Source organism: Rhamphochromis longiceps, linkage group LG10 (genome assembly GCF_057381845.1).
Source record: "Rhamphochromis longiceps isolate RC_006_pf linkage group LG10, R_longiceps_female_GT1.1, whole genome shotgun sequence".
Classification (NCBI taxonomy): Eukaryota; Metazoa; Chordata; class Actinopteri; order Cichliformes; family Cichlidae; genus Rhamphochromis; species Rhamphochromis longiceps.
Genome location: NC_140566.1, coordinates 3,921,369 through 3,938,781, shown reverse-complemented (window position 1 = coordinate 3,938,781; position 17,413 = coordinate 3,921,369). Strand labels below are relative to the sequence as shown.

General features: G+C 45.1%; 1 protein-coding gene across 1 annotated transcript in view; it reads right to left on the bottom strand.

Moving 5' to 3' along the window:
* The window catches only part of nrip1b (nuclear receptor interacting protein 1b), a 37,563-nt gene extending 21,540 nt beyond the window's left edge, over positions 1 to 16,023 (bottom strand). The window contains exon 1 of the mRNA XM_085419902.1: positions 15,718 to 16,023. The gene's annotated coding sequence lies outside the window, so the exon portion shown is untranslated. The remainder of the gene's footprint in view (positions 1 to 15,717) is intronic.
* Positions 16,024 to 17,413: the final 1,390 nt, after the last annotated feature.

Sequence of the window (17,413 nt, the reverse complement as noted above, 5' to 3'; positions counted from 1 at the left end):
TGATTGACCAGCGAACACATGATGACAGTGTAAACAAGCAGCACACGAGATGGTGAGCCTGTAGATACTACAATACCCCCCCCCACACACACACACACACTATTAATGACCGAGTTTAATATTGCAAACAGAAACCTAGGATCTGCCCAGGACAGAGCTGTCAGGATAACTGTAACTGTGTCATTTTAAAATCAAAGACTGATATTGTGGCAGTAATGCAGATATGATAATGTAGCTGCTCTTTTTGTATGTTTTTACAGTGAAGATCCCCTCCACCTGCATGTACATGGATTTTGACTTTAATTAACACAGGCAACACAGAACACAGAGTTATAGAGGAATGACAGCATTATTGCTAATTTTCGATATCATGCAATAATATCAAGAGATATTGAGACGATATTGTGCATTTTTCGACTATGGTAATGTGGACGTGAAGCAAAAAGCAAACAGATAATAAATAAATGCCATAAGGTAGATTACGTTAAATCACGAGAGGCCCAAAAATGCTACTTCTGATGGTATTTTTTAAGAGCAAATGTTGGCTGGAAGCATCAGTTAGCATGAATTAGCTAAGAACTGTTGCACCACAGTATGTGAAGAAGTCATCTCTAAATTTAATAAAATTTCATATCCAAGTGCATAATGGACACTGGACACGTAGATGATTACATGTCTTCAGCAGACCACTATTTACTGGTAATATTTAAGGAGTAATATAGCTTCTAGGCTCAACTACATTAAACATAAACAAGAGAGAGCTACACTTTTCCTGTATCACGTTATACAGTCACACACACACACACACACACGCTAACAGTTTCATGTCATTTATGTTATGATAACATTCCCATTGAAAGAAGCCGAATCAGCCACCATTAATTTTTCTGACACCTCTGTCTCTGACACCATAGAGCCAAACCGTCACGGCCTGTTGTCACATTTTCCCTTCACCCGACTGCACCTATATTTCAAACTCGTGACACTCAAAACTCCAAACACTGATGCTGAAAGGTGCACTTTAGGAACCTGCCGGATTCTGAAGGATGGCGTCGTTTTTTGACATTAAACTGCTGAGTAATTATTGCAGATGCTTAGCTGCAGCTGGAAAACAGTTTAATACGGAATAAGAGCAACAGTTAAAAGCATGACACTCCTGGATGTGCCACCGCAACTCTACTTCCCATCTGAAACCACCTGCCGGTGCACTGTACTTAGCCCAAACGGCAGCGTGCGCTCTTTGCAGGTTAGATTCACAAATGCTAGGACTACCTTTCAGCTCAAACTCAGAACTGAAGGGCACTTGCCATTGGTTCCCTGTCCCTTTAAATAACTTTGAGACCCCTTTTCTCTTCTCTACCTCCCTCCCCTGAGGTTTATCACAGTGACTCTTCTCTCTTCCATCTTCTCCTCTCTCTCCCCCTCCTCTCTTTCACACACACACACACAAACCCTGCCTGTATGTGTGGCTGGCAACTACAAAGCAGTTAGCCAAGCATCTCTTGGCTCTGTGCAGAGAGAATAAGACACTCTCATTACTGCCCTTAAAAAGCTCTTGCCCTCACAAAATCCACTGTAGACCCAGACACCAGCACAGAAAGTCACAGGAAAGACTGAAAAGAGTTAATAAAGGCTACTTTTTCACCCCTCTTACAACTCAAGTCACATGCGACTGTGTGTGCTTGTCTGTGGAGGATGGTTTTTGCACCCGCCCCCCGCTCCTTCCAGCCCCCTTTCCTGTTCCTCTTTAATGTCACAGGGCTGGCTCATATGACCTTGAGCAGCAGCGTTGGCACGGCAAGAGCGGGAGCTGCCTCGCCTGCGGGCGCCCTTGAACTGGATCTGCAAGACAAAAAAAAAAAAAAAAAAACGGGGGGAGAAAAAAACCCTTCATGCGGCCTGATAGACATCTCAGCCCTCCTCCTCCTCCTGCCCCCCAACCCCCTCCCCTGCACCTATCCTCCCCCTTTCTCCTCAGCTCTTTTATTCAATCTACGCCACTCCTTATCTGTTCCCCCTGGTGGGAAGAGATTTATCAGGATGCTGTATCTTTAACCTCTCTATCAGACGGAGATAGAAACAGAATTTCAAAATGTCTGACCGGCCCTGCGCAGATTTATTTTTAAACCGGTTTGATGATGATCTGCTGTGTCCCAGTGAGGACCTCTGATTCTCTAAAGTAAACACCACAGTCCACAGTCCAAAGTCTGACTCTGCGCTGTCCAAATCTTGCTATTGCCCGAGAGCACAAAGGAGATTTATTTATTTTTTTGTAAATCAGCAGTAAACACTGGGACACCCTCCCTGCGACTGACACGCGGGCCACCAAGGTTCAAGTGATCCTATAAATATTTGCATCGCCCCGTTACTGGCAGTATGTTCAATACTGAGCTGGAAATTCATAAAAGGACATTTCTCTTGAATGTAACACTAATACGCTGCAGAACAGTGTGTGCACAGAGGACAGGCCCTCCTTCTAGCCCTCCTACTGGTTCTCTTCATGCCTGACCTTTCAAAACTGTAATATTATCACATGTCATATGCAGGCCTGCTGGAAACCATCTGCTAAAGGCAATGCGGTGGCTCCCTATCACCAAAAAGAAAAAGAAAAAAAGGAAACACCGGCTAGATTGGCCGAGCACTGGTTCCGACTGGTTTACTGCTCAGCGTGTCTCACCTTCACACACACAAACACACACATAGAAAAACAGACAGGGCCACGCACACACGCCCTCAGAGGCTGTCGTTGAGCGACATGAGCCACGAGCGCTCTCCTCGATTACTGTTAGGGGCTTTCGCGCAGAGACACGAAGTTCTGGGGCTAAGAATAACATTAGGCAGGTCTGCTTCCCGGCAGCGGCAGAAAGAGCTCGGGAGCCACAGAGGGGAGCTGCATGTGCGGACTAACACGGAGTCTTTCCTGCTAATCCAATCCCCCGCCATGTTTAGCCCCACCTCGGGATATTATGTTATGTTTGTTAGTGGGACACCTCTGCTAATAAGGCTGTTTTTACAGAGAGCGAAACCAATAAGATCAACATGAGCCAGGACTGATACAGGCAAAGAAAACAGATTTTTTTTCATATCAGGGAGATGGATGTGCTGAAATATTAAAAGGCCCACTATAGATTCCCCCTGCACCCCTCCCTCCCCCCTAACTCCAGAAGAGCCAAAAAAACAGACTCGTTTGTGGAGGCACCACAGTGTCCTGAGAGATTCATTACAGGCAGATTTGTTCCACATAGTGAAATATGAGTGAGCTCTACTGCCTGAAAATTGCATTGCTCCATAAGCAGGCCCCGACGCCAAAATGAAACCCCGATTTTCAGTCCTAAAGGTCTTAGCTCAGTATGACAACCGCGGCAATTATTTGCGAGGAGGAGATCAAGCCCAGTGTTTATCCCGCTTTGTCTTTCTGAGGCACAGCGGGAAGACACAAAGGCTATGAAATAACAAGCAACGCGTAGGATCGATATCAAAAACACATGGTTACTGCGGCTAGTCCCTTTCTCTGCCACACTGGGTCCTTTTGCCAAGAATCAGCACGAGCAAAATTGATCGAACCCTAATTCAAGCGTCTTAAAAATTAACCTGTAGTTGGGAGAAATTGCAGCCATGGTTTACAACCATGTCAGTCCGGCTGAACAAGCATGTGCGCTGCTCCTCTAAACCACAGTTGAACTTGGTACAGTAAATAACCTGACCCAAATAAAGTCAAGAAAATCCTGGAGAAGGCAGGCTATATTTAGCAAACAGCAGCCCGTATGTCAGAGAAACAGAACCAGAAAAGAGCCTTTGCTTAAAAGCATGTGTGGCTCGGGCTTTGAGCCTGACAGGTCTGACTGCAGAAATCAAACGCTATTACTGGAGACTGAGAGGGGAAGAGAGGAACTTATAGGAGGTGGCAGTACTTTAGAGACTCGTGCACTACTGTAAGACTTATACTATATGCGCGAGTGCGTGTGTGTTTTTTGAAGTGTGGGTCTGGGGAGTGAGGAGAGACCTCAGCGCTCAGCTTGGGGCGTATAATCTATGGTTCATTTGCAGCTTTTCTCCCCGGTATGACAAGCCGTTTACAAGACATAGCCTCTGCTGCTGACCCAGTTCTGAGTGGCTGCGTCTCGCGACAAGGCCCTGCCTCCCCATCAGGCCCTGCTCCTCGTCTAACTGACGATAACACCACCACCCTCTGCCTTCGTGAACTGTGGGAAAAAAAATAGGTCGCCCTGACCCACTTTTCTTCTTTCTTTTTTTCTTCTCCTTTCTCTCCCCTCCCCTAACGTCGTGCGAGGAGTTCTGCAGAGCATGATCGAGGGAGACAGTGAAAGGGTGAGGGCGAGAGATAGAGAGAGAGAGAGGGAAACAAAGGAATAAAAGAAGTTAAAAAGACAGGCTCAGACTTCTCTCTGATCTTTCCCCACATTCTGGCGGCCTTTGGATTACAGCCGACCCTTATCAGCTGGCCTGCTGCATGTTTGGCAAAAAACCCTCCCACGCCTTGAAACAACAACTGCTCCTGAGGTTAAATACATCTACAGGCCTCTACCATTCCCCCTTCCCACTTCTACCTCTCCTCTTCCAGGTGGCCATTATCTCCCCTCTTACTCAGAATACTAAATAGGAACCCTTTGCCTTATTTAAACGCAGACGCACACGAGCTACTTTGCAGTCATTTGACACCCATGAAAGGATGACCTGTCATACAGCCTAAAAAAAAATTTTCCCGGAGTGGTGGGTGGCTTTACTAGAAGGCTAGCTGAAGCCAGGAGCTGCCTTAATGCCTGGTAGCATGACACTAGTGCTCTCTGAATGTCTTCGCCACGGTTAGCCCAGCTCATGACATGTCTGAGATCACATGCATGGTCCTCTCATGCAATCCTCAGTAAGCTGCACCCGCAGTATATGATCATCACTCTCTCTCTCTCTCTGAGGTTAGTCAAGAACAGCTGAGAGTTTCATTCATTTAGAAACGTTTGTTGTGGGACTCGCTGCGTTTTCAGTGTTGGATTCCTGCTTGAAGCCACAGTGAAATATCTCGCCAAAGCACACGGTTTTTTGCTGCTGATTTAAGTATGAATGTATCTGTCAAAAAATAAATAAATAAATCACCAATCATTAGTCACTACTTGCTGTAGCTTAGCAACCTTTTAGCTTAGCTTCTCCTCGAGACCTATACTTGTAGGAGGCAACCTGACAATTACCTTTAAAAACCTTTAAAGCGACTTACTGAACAGTTCAGCTTGAATGATAGTGTTCCACTTCGTTTTTATTGCTGCAGCAAGCCACTTGTTACCTTGCATAATACACATTAGGCCTTTTAAAACCACAGGATGACTTGCAGAGCATTTGGTTACACAAATCTCTTACAAGTAGACTGTCGAATAGCTCTCCTGACATTAGCGTGCCTTATGCTGGCACCCCGGCGTCACAGTGTGCCCAAGCTAGAATATTAGTCCCGCCAGATGCTAGTGACGACATGTGTTTTGCGTGTACTCATTTGCATCAGCCACAGTTTGACACTTTTAAAAACCAGAGGAGGGTTGACCTGCCACTAAACTCTCACCAGCTTGGTGCTAAGCCCCTGCATGCTAATGGTGACCTAGTGCACACAGACATGTTGGTGCCTCAGAGACAAGCCATGAAGAACGCTGCTCCACTTTCCCATGCTGCCAGACATGCTGCAAAAGCAGCAGAGCTGTGCTGTATCCCTCTAAGTGCACCAAATATGACCAGAGAGCAAATGGCTGTTGGAAAAAAAAAAGGAGAAAAAAAGCAGAATAGGGTGTCAGGTCTCTTTATTCAACGGGGGTTGGTGGAGGTTCTAGCTAAGTGGGTGGATGTAGGTCAAGCCCTGCCTCTTCGTGAGGTCAACGCTGAATGGAAGGGGAAGGTGGCTTAGACAGAAAGAGGCCCTGGATAAACCACATTCGTCTGGCTCTTGTGCCAGCGCTGGCCCTAGACGTGTAAACAAAGTTACACAAGCACACAGCTCCTCAGTGATAACGCTAGGTGTGTGTGTGTGTGTGTGTGTATGTGTGAGTGTGGAAAAAAAACATCACACACGTTACAAAAGCTCGACTGTTGCTTTAACAGTCCAAACGCTCCCTGTTTAATGGCACATAAGTTGGTGACACTTGTTTTATTCTACATAACACAGTTATAGGTGAAGAACACCTCCAACTGGCTGACGCTGTAAACAATCAACCAAATTATACAAGCTACAGGTTCATCTTGTGTGTACACGAGCTAAAAGCGTGTCAGGCGGGTGGCGGCTGATGTCTGATTTTAAAATGTCACATCCTGGCAGGTGATCACCTTAATTTAAGTTGCTCCTAACAAGCGAACTCCCTGCACTTAATCAAGAAAGCTTCTGAGCAGTTGGGACTGCAGGGGAGGCCCACTGGGTGGTGGGGGCTGGGGGTTATCTGTGATTAAAAAATACAAACAAGTGCTGATTTTCACTTTTTATCCAAATTTTTAAAAAGTATTATTCATACGCTAAAGTTAACTTTAAAAGAAGAAATGATGCATCTCAAAATACAGAGGACACGCAGATGGTGACTGACGTTTACAATCACAATTTGGCCAATAGCCAACATCAATACCAAAATATACGCCATTTTTTTCTATTAATTTTGATGTTTTCATTTTATCTACTCTTCCTTCATTTCAAAATCTTGATTTCAAAATTACTGGCCAAAACTGCCAACAGATAAATATCAGCATTATCTCATTTGCTGATGTGCAGATATTAGTCGACATATTGGCTGTTGCTGCAGCAGACTGTTTGGCCCTTATAAAGGTGGAAGACCCTGATGCAGGTACAAAGAAAAATGGTTCTGACAACAAATATTTACTTGTAGTAGAGATTACAACACCATGTATGAAAATTAAACCTATTCATAGTTTTTGGTTGTTTTGGATAAACATTCTCACTTTTCTTCCAGTGGCATAAACTATTTTCCGATGGATATTATCTGGTCCACTTAAAGGGGACTAACTTGGCTAATTTCCAAATTCAAAGTTTTATTTGTGGACTTCACTTGAGTAGATTTGCATGATTTACAGTTTAAAAGAATCCTTATTTCTTGGCCTCGGTGCAGCCACTCAGTTCATCTCTTTCATCTGCTGTCTCAGCAAGCCGCTTCAGCTCTTTTTACGATCCGGCACACTTTAGGTGAACTTTCTTCTGATTGGCTGCCCCTCGTAAACCATATTGTGACATCAAACAGAGCCAAGAGTAGAAAAAAAGGTTTGAAACAGAACAATTGGAGCAGTGTGAATCCCAAACCTTTGGCTCACAGGGATCACATATGCCATGAAACCATGTTTAATATGAACACCCACCACTGTGACAGTAAAAAAACAGAACTATATGCAGCCATAAAGGAGCTAATGAACACAGTCTTGTATAACTCCCAACTCCCTCCTGGATCAGTTAGAATACGGTATGCCACAGTCTGCTTTCTAATAATGAGTGAGATGAGAGGCACAAACACATGAGAATGAGCTCCACAGAGAAGAAGGAGGAAGAGTACGTTCCTGTCATGAAAACAAGACAGGAAAATTAGTCGTTGGCTCTTCGTAAAGCTGCCACAGATCCCAGGTGCCACTGAAGCCGCATTCACGCTCCTATCGTGGATAGACAGGTAAACAAATAATCATATAAAGGTAGATTCATTATTTTTGCATTTTGATGCTAAATGTAGGACTCATTTAACTGATGCGACACGATATTTCATTTTCTCTGAAAGAACCAAGTTGCTCCTGATATCAAAGCATCCTGGAATTTAAGGAATAAATAAAAGAGTCCCATTGTCTTTCACCACACACACAACACTGAAGCATCGTAACAGGTCCCAATTAGCCTCAAACGAGCTGAGAAACAGTGGCCCTCGTTGACTGTCCAGTTCTCCCAGCGTAATATCAAGACAAGTTTCTGGGGGGAGGGGGACTCCATGTCATTTGCCTAAGGTTTATTAAAGCAGCTTTAACAAAGTGGGCTGGGATCCCTATTTACACAGCCATATGGTAAATGTATCCAGGGGCCAGATATGTTAACATTTGAGCATAAAAATACTCTGAAGCAGAGACAGGAGCTTGCTCTAAAGTGAGACAGTGAGCCAGCGTGGTTTAAAACAGCGGGGCAGCTGTGGGGAGTGAGGGAAGGCAACTGCAATAACACACATCCTAGCAGCCAGCTCGCTCTGGACATGAAACGACCTTTCCCTGACATATGCTGGTATCAGTGATTGAGAATCGAGTAGATGACTAAACCTGCTCCTTTCGTCAGCACAGTCAGAGTGGAAACTTGTAGCAGCCATTCTCAAATTCAGATAAAGGCTCGCTGCAGCCGCACTACTGGGTCTGACACAACCTCGACCCTGTTTGACCTTGGGAGCGACTACCAAACTGAACGACGGCCCCCGCGGCGACACACATGCCTGTAGCGAGCGTCTCCGCCCCCTCATCCTGGTAGACATACAAGGTTGGGAGAGAGGACAGGGGGTGAGGCTGGGTGAAGGGTGTCACATGATTGGATCTCCTTCTGGAGAGTTACTTAAAGAGCCTCCTCAGCAATCAGGTCAAGGTCACGTTCTAGCCCTAATGCCAAAGGAAAAGAGAGAAGTCTGTGAATGTGCGTACGTGTGTGTGCGCGCGAGTGTGTGTGTGTTATGGAAGAGTGCATAAATAGAGAGGGGAGGAGGAATGACTACATGTTCAGCAGTCCTGGGTCCTTGACAACTCGAAAACACAAGTTATAATTCTATTAGCTGTATTAATCTTCCTGCTTAGTGGACACTTTTATTCAAAGTCACTTACACGATTATCACTCTTGCACATCTCTTCCCATTTCTACTGCTGGATATTTACTGGAGGAATCCAGGTTAATTACCTTTGCTCAAGGGCAGAGGGTGAGCAGTGTATGAGCCAGCAATCTTCTGGTCACCAGTCCATTTTCCCTAAGTAATAGGTCATATGGCAGCCTCAAGTCATCAGCCCAGTGCTTTCCATCTCCTCTCAAATGGCCTCTCTACCACTGGAAGCCTTCTAACACAGTTATGAGAAAGCTGTACTGCTGAATCCCAGTCTTTCGGTCTGTTTACCCGGCTGTAGTGAGGACTACAGTGAATAACGTCACCTCGCTAATGGATTTACAAGTGGGCTGAAGGTTCACAAAAGGACGGCATGTTTCAGAAATTCGAGAGACAACTGTGAGTGAAGGAGGGATGCTGGGGTTATGCCAAATGTCCCCAGTCCTTCCTTTGCAGCACGGGCATGCATTCGTTTCTCATTTAGCTGTGTACCTCCTATTTAGCCACGTTCTGTTAAAAAGATATTTATTGAAAGTGCAATGAATCATTTCTCTTTGCTGACAATTTTTAAATGGACCGAAGGGAATCTGTAATGTCCAAGCCATTAGAAGGCTGCTCTCCACGAAGCTCTAATGGAATATTATCTTGGATGAATGACAAATATCTACCTTGGAATTGCATGCAAGACACTGAGTGTTTCAAGGGAAATTTTTTGACATTCCTCTATTTAAAAAAGAAAAAAAAGGATAATGTGCTGCAGATCTATCTGAACTCGCACAGCTCGACTCTCCACGGCCACCCGCACAGGTCTCTTGTTGCTCAGCAACAATTCAGCTCATCACTAGCAGCCAAAAAGTTACACAATTACAGTTCAAGCCAAACGAGGGTTAGAGGTGTGCAGTGCGTAACATTATTAAGCGAGATATAGCCATCTTTCACAAGGTGTGGGTCTGAGTGAATGAGGAAGCGGGGAAACCCCAGGTGATGCATTTTCCTCCTGCAGGAACCAAGCAACGTGGAAGTGTGTGAATGCTCGCTGGGTGACAACGCCGCCCTGCAGGACGAGGTGTCGTTGGGCTGACGGCATCCAGCCGTTGCACCCGGGTACAACAAAAGTTTAACAAAGTCTCAAACTGGTCTTGAAACAGAAGCTCATAGCTTATAGTATATATATGTATGCCCTGCTCCCTCTCCTCCACCACTCACCCCCCGCCCCACCCCTCCACTGTGCTGCGCTATATATCCATCATTCATTCATAAATTCTAAAAACTCCTCTTTAGTTAATTGCCTGGGAAAATTTAATTTCAAACGAAAGCTTTTAAAAGAGAAAGATATAATTAAGTTGCAGGGATCTCTCTGCCTGCCCCCCCACCCCCCGTCCAGGGGTGCCAAGGGGACGTGTGCTGTGAGCTGTGGAGCTCTGCACCGCACTGCTCCGTGTCAGGGAAGTCATGCACCCATGTTTAAAGCAGAACGTTACGTAAAGCCTCCCCCTCTGCACAGGCTTACTGCACCAGACGCTGTGTCCTTGCCTGGGCTGCTCAAGGTTCCCAAAAGGACAGGCTGCTAAGAAGTTAGGAAGGACAGGGCCCTGTGATAGCCTGCAAAAAAAAGAGAGGGTAGGCGGGAGGGTGGGTTGCTGCTTGTGACAGCCTTGGACTTTGAATTCAGCGCCAGACAGGCTCATGCATCAATCCCTCAACTTACAAAGACAAGGCACTAACCTTGACGAGGCCAGGGACTCTTCAGGAATGAGTGGCATTTTCACTTAGCCCCAGCTTCTCCCCTGTAGTCCTGCCACATAACCTGCTTAAAATAAGACACAGTTGAAGAACAGTTGACCTCAGTCACTGGACTCTGTGACCCATCGTTCTACTCCTCAACCCTCAGGTTTCTTCCACCGCCCCGGGCGGGGGGGTGGGGGGGCTTCGCTACAACACATGGAGAGGTCGCATAAATAGCATTTAGTGCAGAAGGTGCAGCAGCCTATCCTGATGCCTGTCAGAAAGTGTTTTGTTTGAGTCACGGCACACTCGAGTGAATCCACGTTTGCTGTGATGCTCGGGATTATCACAGACTTAATTACAACCGTTCCTCCAACTGTTGCAGCTAAACAATTCTAACAAAACTACAAACATGCAGACAAGCATCTACTAGCATTATGCTGTTTATGCCACTGCAGGACAACACGACAGACATCCTCCATCACGTGCACGCAAACAGGCTGGGCATGCCTGCCGTCTATGAGCATCTGTCCTCATTCCCTTTTGCAGCCTGCCCACTCTGACACGCCTGTGACACTGGCCTGCCTGTGGCGAAGCACTTTCCCCCCTCGTCTGACTGCAGCAGCATCCTGGCTGCACACTCACCACAAGAGTAGAGAAAACCTCCCTACTGCACCTCCACAGCCCCCGGGGTGGCAGCTCTGCTATAGGTGCAAGAGAGGCAAAGAGAGCCAGAGATGGAGGGAGAGAGCAGAGGGAGGGGGAAGTCAGTTCCACTCCGCTCCGCCGCTGTGACCGCACCAGCCTGGCCAGGAAAAGAGTCAGCTTCTCTCACATCACCCAGGAGGTCTGCTGCTCCACGCTACATCTCCTCGGTCTTTACTTAACGTACCAGAGGAGCGGTACAGTGGAGACTTGATGTTACCACACTACAGGCTAGCTTGATGCCGTTTCCCTCCTCCGCTTCATTGATCTGCACACTGGGCCTTGGCGGCGGTTGTTTTCGAAAGGGGCCGATGCTTCATGTGGGTAATTTATTTGACCCGTGGTATCTCGCTCTTTCAGCCTTCCGTCCCCGTTTAGCGAGTAATTTCAGCAAAGTCTAAATAATTCACGGCAACTGCAATCAGCAGCGATCAATTGGGGGAGATAATTGAAGGGCCTGTGAGGTGTGAAGGCAGAGGGGCGGAGAGTTGGAGGTGAAGGCGAAAGTCAAAAGGGAGGAGGAGACGGTGGTGGGTGCAGGGGGGGCGCGAATCATTCAACAGCTGAGTTCTGGCTAGTATAGCTTTCAGGGATTGCAGAGAAGGAGTCCATCTTTCTTCCTCACATTTCGTCATTCCAGCCTGCATCCAGGAGCGTTTAGCAGTTACTGCTTTGTCATCAAAATAAGTCTCATTGACTTTGGCTGCCTTCTGCTCGCGACAGAAGCACCGGCAGAAGCGCTGTCTCTGAATGAGACACAGCGGCTCGCTATGACTGAGAGCAGAAATCTTTTAAGTGGGAAGACACCACAACTGCCCCCACGGTGATGTCATTTCCAAAAGCAACAGCAAACTTCTGTACTTCCACATCACTTTCTGACTGTGTAGGCATTCTAGGGGGAGAAAATTCAGAGAAAACGCACTGAAAATACACCCCGATCAGTAAACGGTACACATGCATCTTTATGTGTGCTTATCTGCGTGCCCCATTTCTGCTTGGTTTAGAATAGCGGTGTTCCAGTAGTAATTTGAATGTCTATTTTAATTCAGCACTGTTGGCTTCCATCAGTCTGCATTTTTGCTTTAGTCACTCAAGCCCTGATATTTTAGCCTAGTGCTCACCATCATTTTCAAGAAATTTGCTTATGTAAAAGCCACTGACAGACGATCGGTACTAGGGAGGCACTAACAGATCAGCTGAATATCGGCCGATAAGATATCAGCAGATAAGTCTGCATTTACTGATATCAGTTTGAGCATTTAATTTTGGGGGGTTTTCAGGCTGTAGTTACTCAGATTTTGAATTTAGTATGAAAAATAATCACATTATAAGACAGGAAGAAAAAGGGGAGAAGGAGAAATGTCATTACAGATTACAGGTTGGAGGGGGTTTGGCGTGTGGGTAAGGTTGGTGCATTTCTCTAAAAAATGGTAAACATAACAAAATAGGACTGAAACAGTATAAATATGGAGTATCAGGCAAACCTTTATTTGTGACACAGGCACTGGGCAAGAATTTGTATGGAAGAGAGGACAGAAGATTACCAGTACTTAATAGTAAATCAGAGAGAAGTGATCATTTCAGTTTGTTGATTGAACACAACACTGACTTCTGTCTTGTTAATTAGAGATAAATGTTTCATTCTGACTGTGAAATTTACAGCACAACTGTCACGGTGTAAATCTTTTTCCTGTTACAGCAGCACTTCTGACCATTGTTATTAGAAGAGTGTCTGCTGAACAAACAAACGATAAATGGAACAATAAAATGATTTGGTTTAATGCACGCCCCGCACTGGCATTATGGAGCCCAAACAATTAGAGAAATGAGTTTGTGGCCCAAAGGTGTCTGGTTTCGAATCCTCAGTGGGCTGACAAGAGCACGGGCCTGTAAGTAGATGAGAAATGCACTTCTGCTCCTCACATCTACTGTCAAAGTGCCCTTGAACAATGTTCGGTGGCCAACAACACAAGTGCTGGGCATCTCCCAGGTCTATAATAAATCAAAAACTCTGCAGTAAATGCATGACACTTGTTCTGGTAGATTGCACATTAGTTTTTCTTTTTTTTTCTTGCTGCCGAGTATCTCAGCAATCAAAAAGCGGGACGCCACTCTCAATTTCTGTCCGCCCTGTGCTCGTGCTGTGGTCTATGACAGATTTACAAACACTAAGGGTTTGAGCTGGCACAGTGGCAGTAGTTAGAGAAGCTGTTAGTAGAGGTAAGTGGCTGGGCAAGTACTCTGTGGAGTCATTGTGTGAAAAAAAAATACATTTTTTACAGCGATTTCTCCTTTACATAATTCAATGTCACAAAGTAGCAACAAGCAGGTGGATTCTGAAATTACTCTGTGTTTTCCACAATGTGCAAAAGAGATGTGCAGAACACACCTGCAAGAGCACACACACACACACACACACACACACACACACACACATAAACACTCATGTCAAAACTTGCCACGTTCATACAGCAGCGGCAGCGGCGGCGGCAGCAGTGTTTTGATGGCAGATAAGATTCTGCAGTAATGAAAGGCAGCCAGTGGACAAGAGAGGAGAGAGTTCAGAGTCCAGTCTTGTGACTGTTGAGCAGCCTCGGCATCATTTGCATTTGGCCATTTGAATGTCCTCTGGTTCTGTTGCAGGCTACTGCACATCACTCAACAGCAGCTCCCGGGACAATAGCAGATGGCAGAGTCAAATCAAGCCCCGTCCAACACAGAGGATCCTATGAATTGCAGCACTCAAACACTCATAAAGCACAACTTAAAAAGTTGGGCTACAAACGTGGAGGTTTTACATTATCTGTGGCAACAGAGGACAAGCCGAACTACCTTGAACATCTTGTGTAAGTTCAGGTCAAATAATTAAGCAGCTTAAATGTTCAACAAAAGAGAGGCTAAGAGGCAGACCCCCAGACACAGGCAGTATTTAGAAGGCTTTAAAAAAGTTTGACTCTTCTCTGCGTTACTTTAGATTGGTAGCCTAAGTAGTTATGTGGAAGGCAGGAAATTAACTGAACCCTTTTTAAAAAGCCTCATATTCCAACATCCAAACAGGTTATTTCAGAAGCTGAACTGCAGCTTGTACTCTGCCCTCTTTCCGGTAAGTCTCAGAAAACTTCAGCCCCTGACCTTTTGCCTCCACACGGATCCAAAGTCCAATGAAGCAATAAGATATTTGTGAAAAAAAGGAACACCTACGTAAAGGCCACTCAGAAACTCTCGCCGAGAAAACATCCAAGCCTTTGAGATCTATCAAAACACATCTGACATGACGGTCGGGTGATGTGACAGGCTGCAACAGACCAACTTGAAATGATGGGTGTTTTAGTCTGCAGACTAGACTAATCTCTATCAGAGGACCCTGGGGAGGGTAGAGACATTCAGACATTTTCAGAGGTGGGGTAGGTAACAAGCAAAAAAAAAAAAAAGAGTATTAATGGGAATCACCAACTAAGCCACACATCAAGTGCACACCTTTTTGAGTGCATTAAAAAAAGCATTACCTTGATCCTGACTGTGTAATAAAGTTGTTGTAGCAACACTGCTTTGCAACATTTTTAACAACCTTCGCCTACACTGTGTTTACTGTACATGCTCAGGGGTTAGTGTCACTGTCCCTGCTTTCCCCTGAGTGCTACTGCAGTGACACATGCAAAGTCTTGCTCAATGAATATTCAACCCAAACTCATTTTTACACCCAGTGGGCCCAGGTGGCTTTTAGCACCTTGAAACAATCACATATGAGTCAACGTATAAGACCCTTTACGCTCGGAGGGCCATTAAAAACCCCTTAAGACTTGCCAACTGTAATCTACACACCGGTGCAACTGTGAAGCGTTTCCCTTTGGTGGTGCTAAAACTACAAGATGGGGGGCTGTGCAGTGTTTTGACGCGACGTGATGAACTACATTAACTGTACTAACGTTACATTACAGCTGCCGCGCTCCAAGCAGAAGACGGTGCGCACTGTTATTAAATTAAGCCAACGGGTGACATTAGTCATTCGGTGTTCGTACTGCCAAGCAGCCTGACAGCCCAGAATACACTGTGAAAATTAGCTGGAGGGTTTCAAGAGATTCAGAGGCGGTGTGTGCGTGTATGGGGAGAACATTTATAGAGAAATGCCTCTATCGTGGGCCTAATTTGAGTCACTGATCCGAAGGATACGGGCACTGGCTGCCGTCACTGAGCGGCTGTGCGGCTAAATGGAAAGCCACACGGGCAGGTTTATTCCCCGCTTCTTTATGCAGCGATTTCAGCGACACATCCATAAGCGCCCCTGGTCGCCGTGCGACACACAAACAGCGTTACCGATCCCCGACACAAACGCACACATACACACACAGAAAAAAAGCGCACGATCTAACCACTGCCCGACATACGCGCACCCGTGTACGTTTCCACCCGCAGCAGTATAAGAATAATATTGTCCAGACGTAACAGTGCGCTCGCTTACAGATCCCCTTACCTGCGTTCGTCCACCCCACAGAGGCGCATCGTTATCATTCGACAGGAGGAGGCAAATCCAATGAAAACGGTCGCGACACTTTTGGCAGGAAGCAGAAATGGCGAGGCAGGCTTCGAGGGAGGAAAAAATCAAGTCCGAAATAATTTCTAAAAAGCCTCCTTTTGATTTGATTTTTTAATTCTACAAATGAATGCTGCGCCTGTGAGCGAGCCGAGGTGTGGAGTGCGTAGTCTGTGGAAATTGTTTATTCTCGGAGTCCCCTCGCTGTGGAGAAGTGAGCGCAGACAGCTACACTCCTCCTCCTCCGCCTGCCGCTGACACCACCCTTAAAGGAACAAGCCTTCACCGCTGCCCACATACTCCCTCTGCCAACAAGGAAGCACTTTTTAACATTAGATGTACAGCAAATGGTCTTAACGCTGTTTTTTTCCCCATTTTAAACTAAGTAATATACACCGCCTACGGTTTGTCTCACACCAAGGGACATACAATGGAAATGCTTAATTAGCAGATTATTATTTAATCATTTCAATTATTAAGAATAAGCTGGGCTAAAATAACCTACCAAGGAGGGGATCTTTTTGGTTACGTCTCATTCTGTCTCACTTTAAAAAGGAATGTTCAAAAAGTTATGAATAAATGCTGATAAAACTTTGTAGGTGTGTGGAGTGGGGTCATGGTAATAATCCAAAATTTCCACCAACATCCACAAAGGTCTTCGAGGTCAAGTTAACGATTTGTTGGTTGAAAACTGGAAAAAAAAAAGTCTTATAACTTAGAAACTATGATTCTTACAAGTGTGGTGTGTATTAACATGTAAAGATTTAAAATATCTTATATGTCATATCATATCTCATTTGACCTCTGACCTCTCTGGGTCAATAGATTGATCTGAAAAGTACTAATAATCGTATTCACACCTATTAAAAACTACATTTCTTACTGTCAGCGTTTGTATTGACCACACATAGGCAAAAAGGTAATGATATAAGGAGATTCTACATATCACGTTACGTTGGACCTCTGACCTCTTCTTCAATGTCAAACAAGGTCAGACTTTCATAAAATATCTGTTTTCTTTAAAACCTACTGCCCGTGTTTGTCTGTCAACAACTAAGAAATTATACCGGTATATGGAGATTCTCAATATCACATTATAGCTTGCATCCAAAGTGTGTTCTATCTTTAAAGAAAGAACTGTCAAGAGAAGGAGAATGAGCTGCCTGGTGAGTTAGATACATACTGTACTATAATGTTATATAATAATCAATACCTGTTATCCATTACCTACTGCTACATAATGCTTACATACAAAATACAGCACTTTTCTCTTAAAAGTAAATACTGCCCACAGAGTGAGTGATCATTCTCAGATTCATTCTTTTTATTATTATTTTTGCTTCTTCTTCTTCTTTTAAATAAAAGCATGTCTATGTAAATAGAGAGTGTAATTCCTCAAATGGCCACTTGAGGCTGCCTCAGAAGACGGTCAAGTCCCAGTTTAACATCCTTAATAAAAATGGCTGACTTTACAACAAAAATCACCATTTTTACAGCCTGCGGATAGCTTTCACCATCGTAACTATTATGCTGGGTGATTTTTTTCATGACCTTTTTTTCTGTAGCTTAACATAAGGGTGCTTTCTTTAACAGGTGTGGCCTTTCTGCAAGGCACACAACATCTCAAGTCCATTGG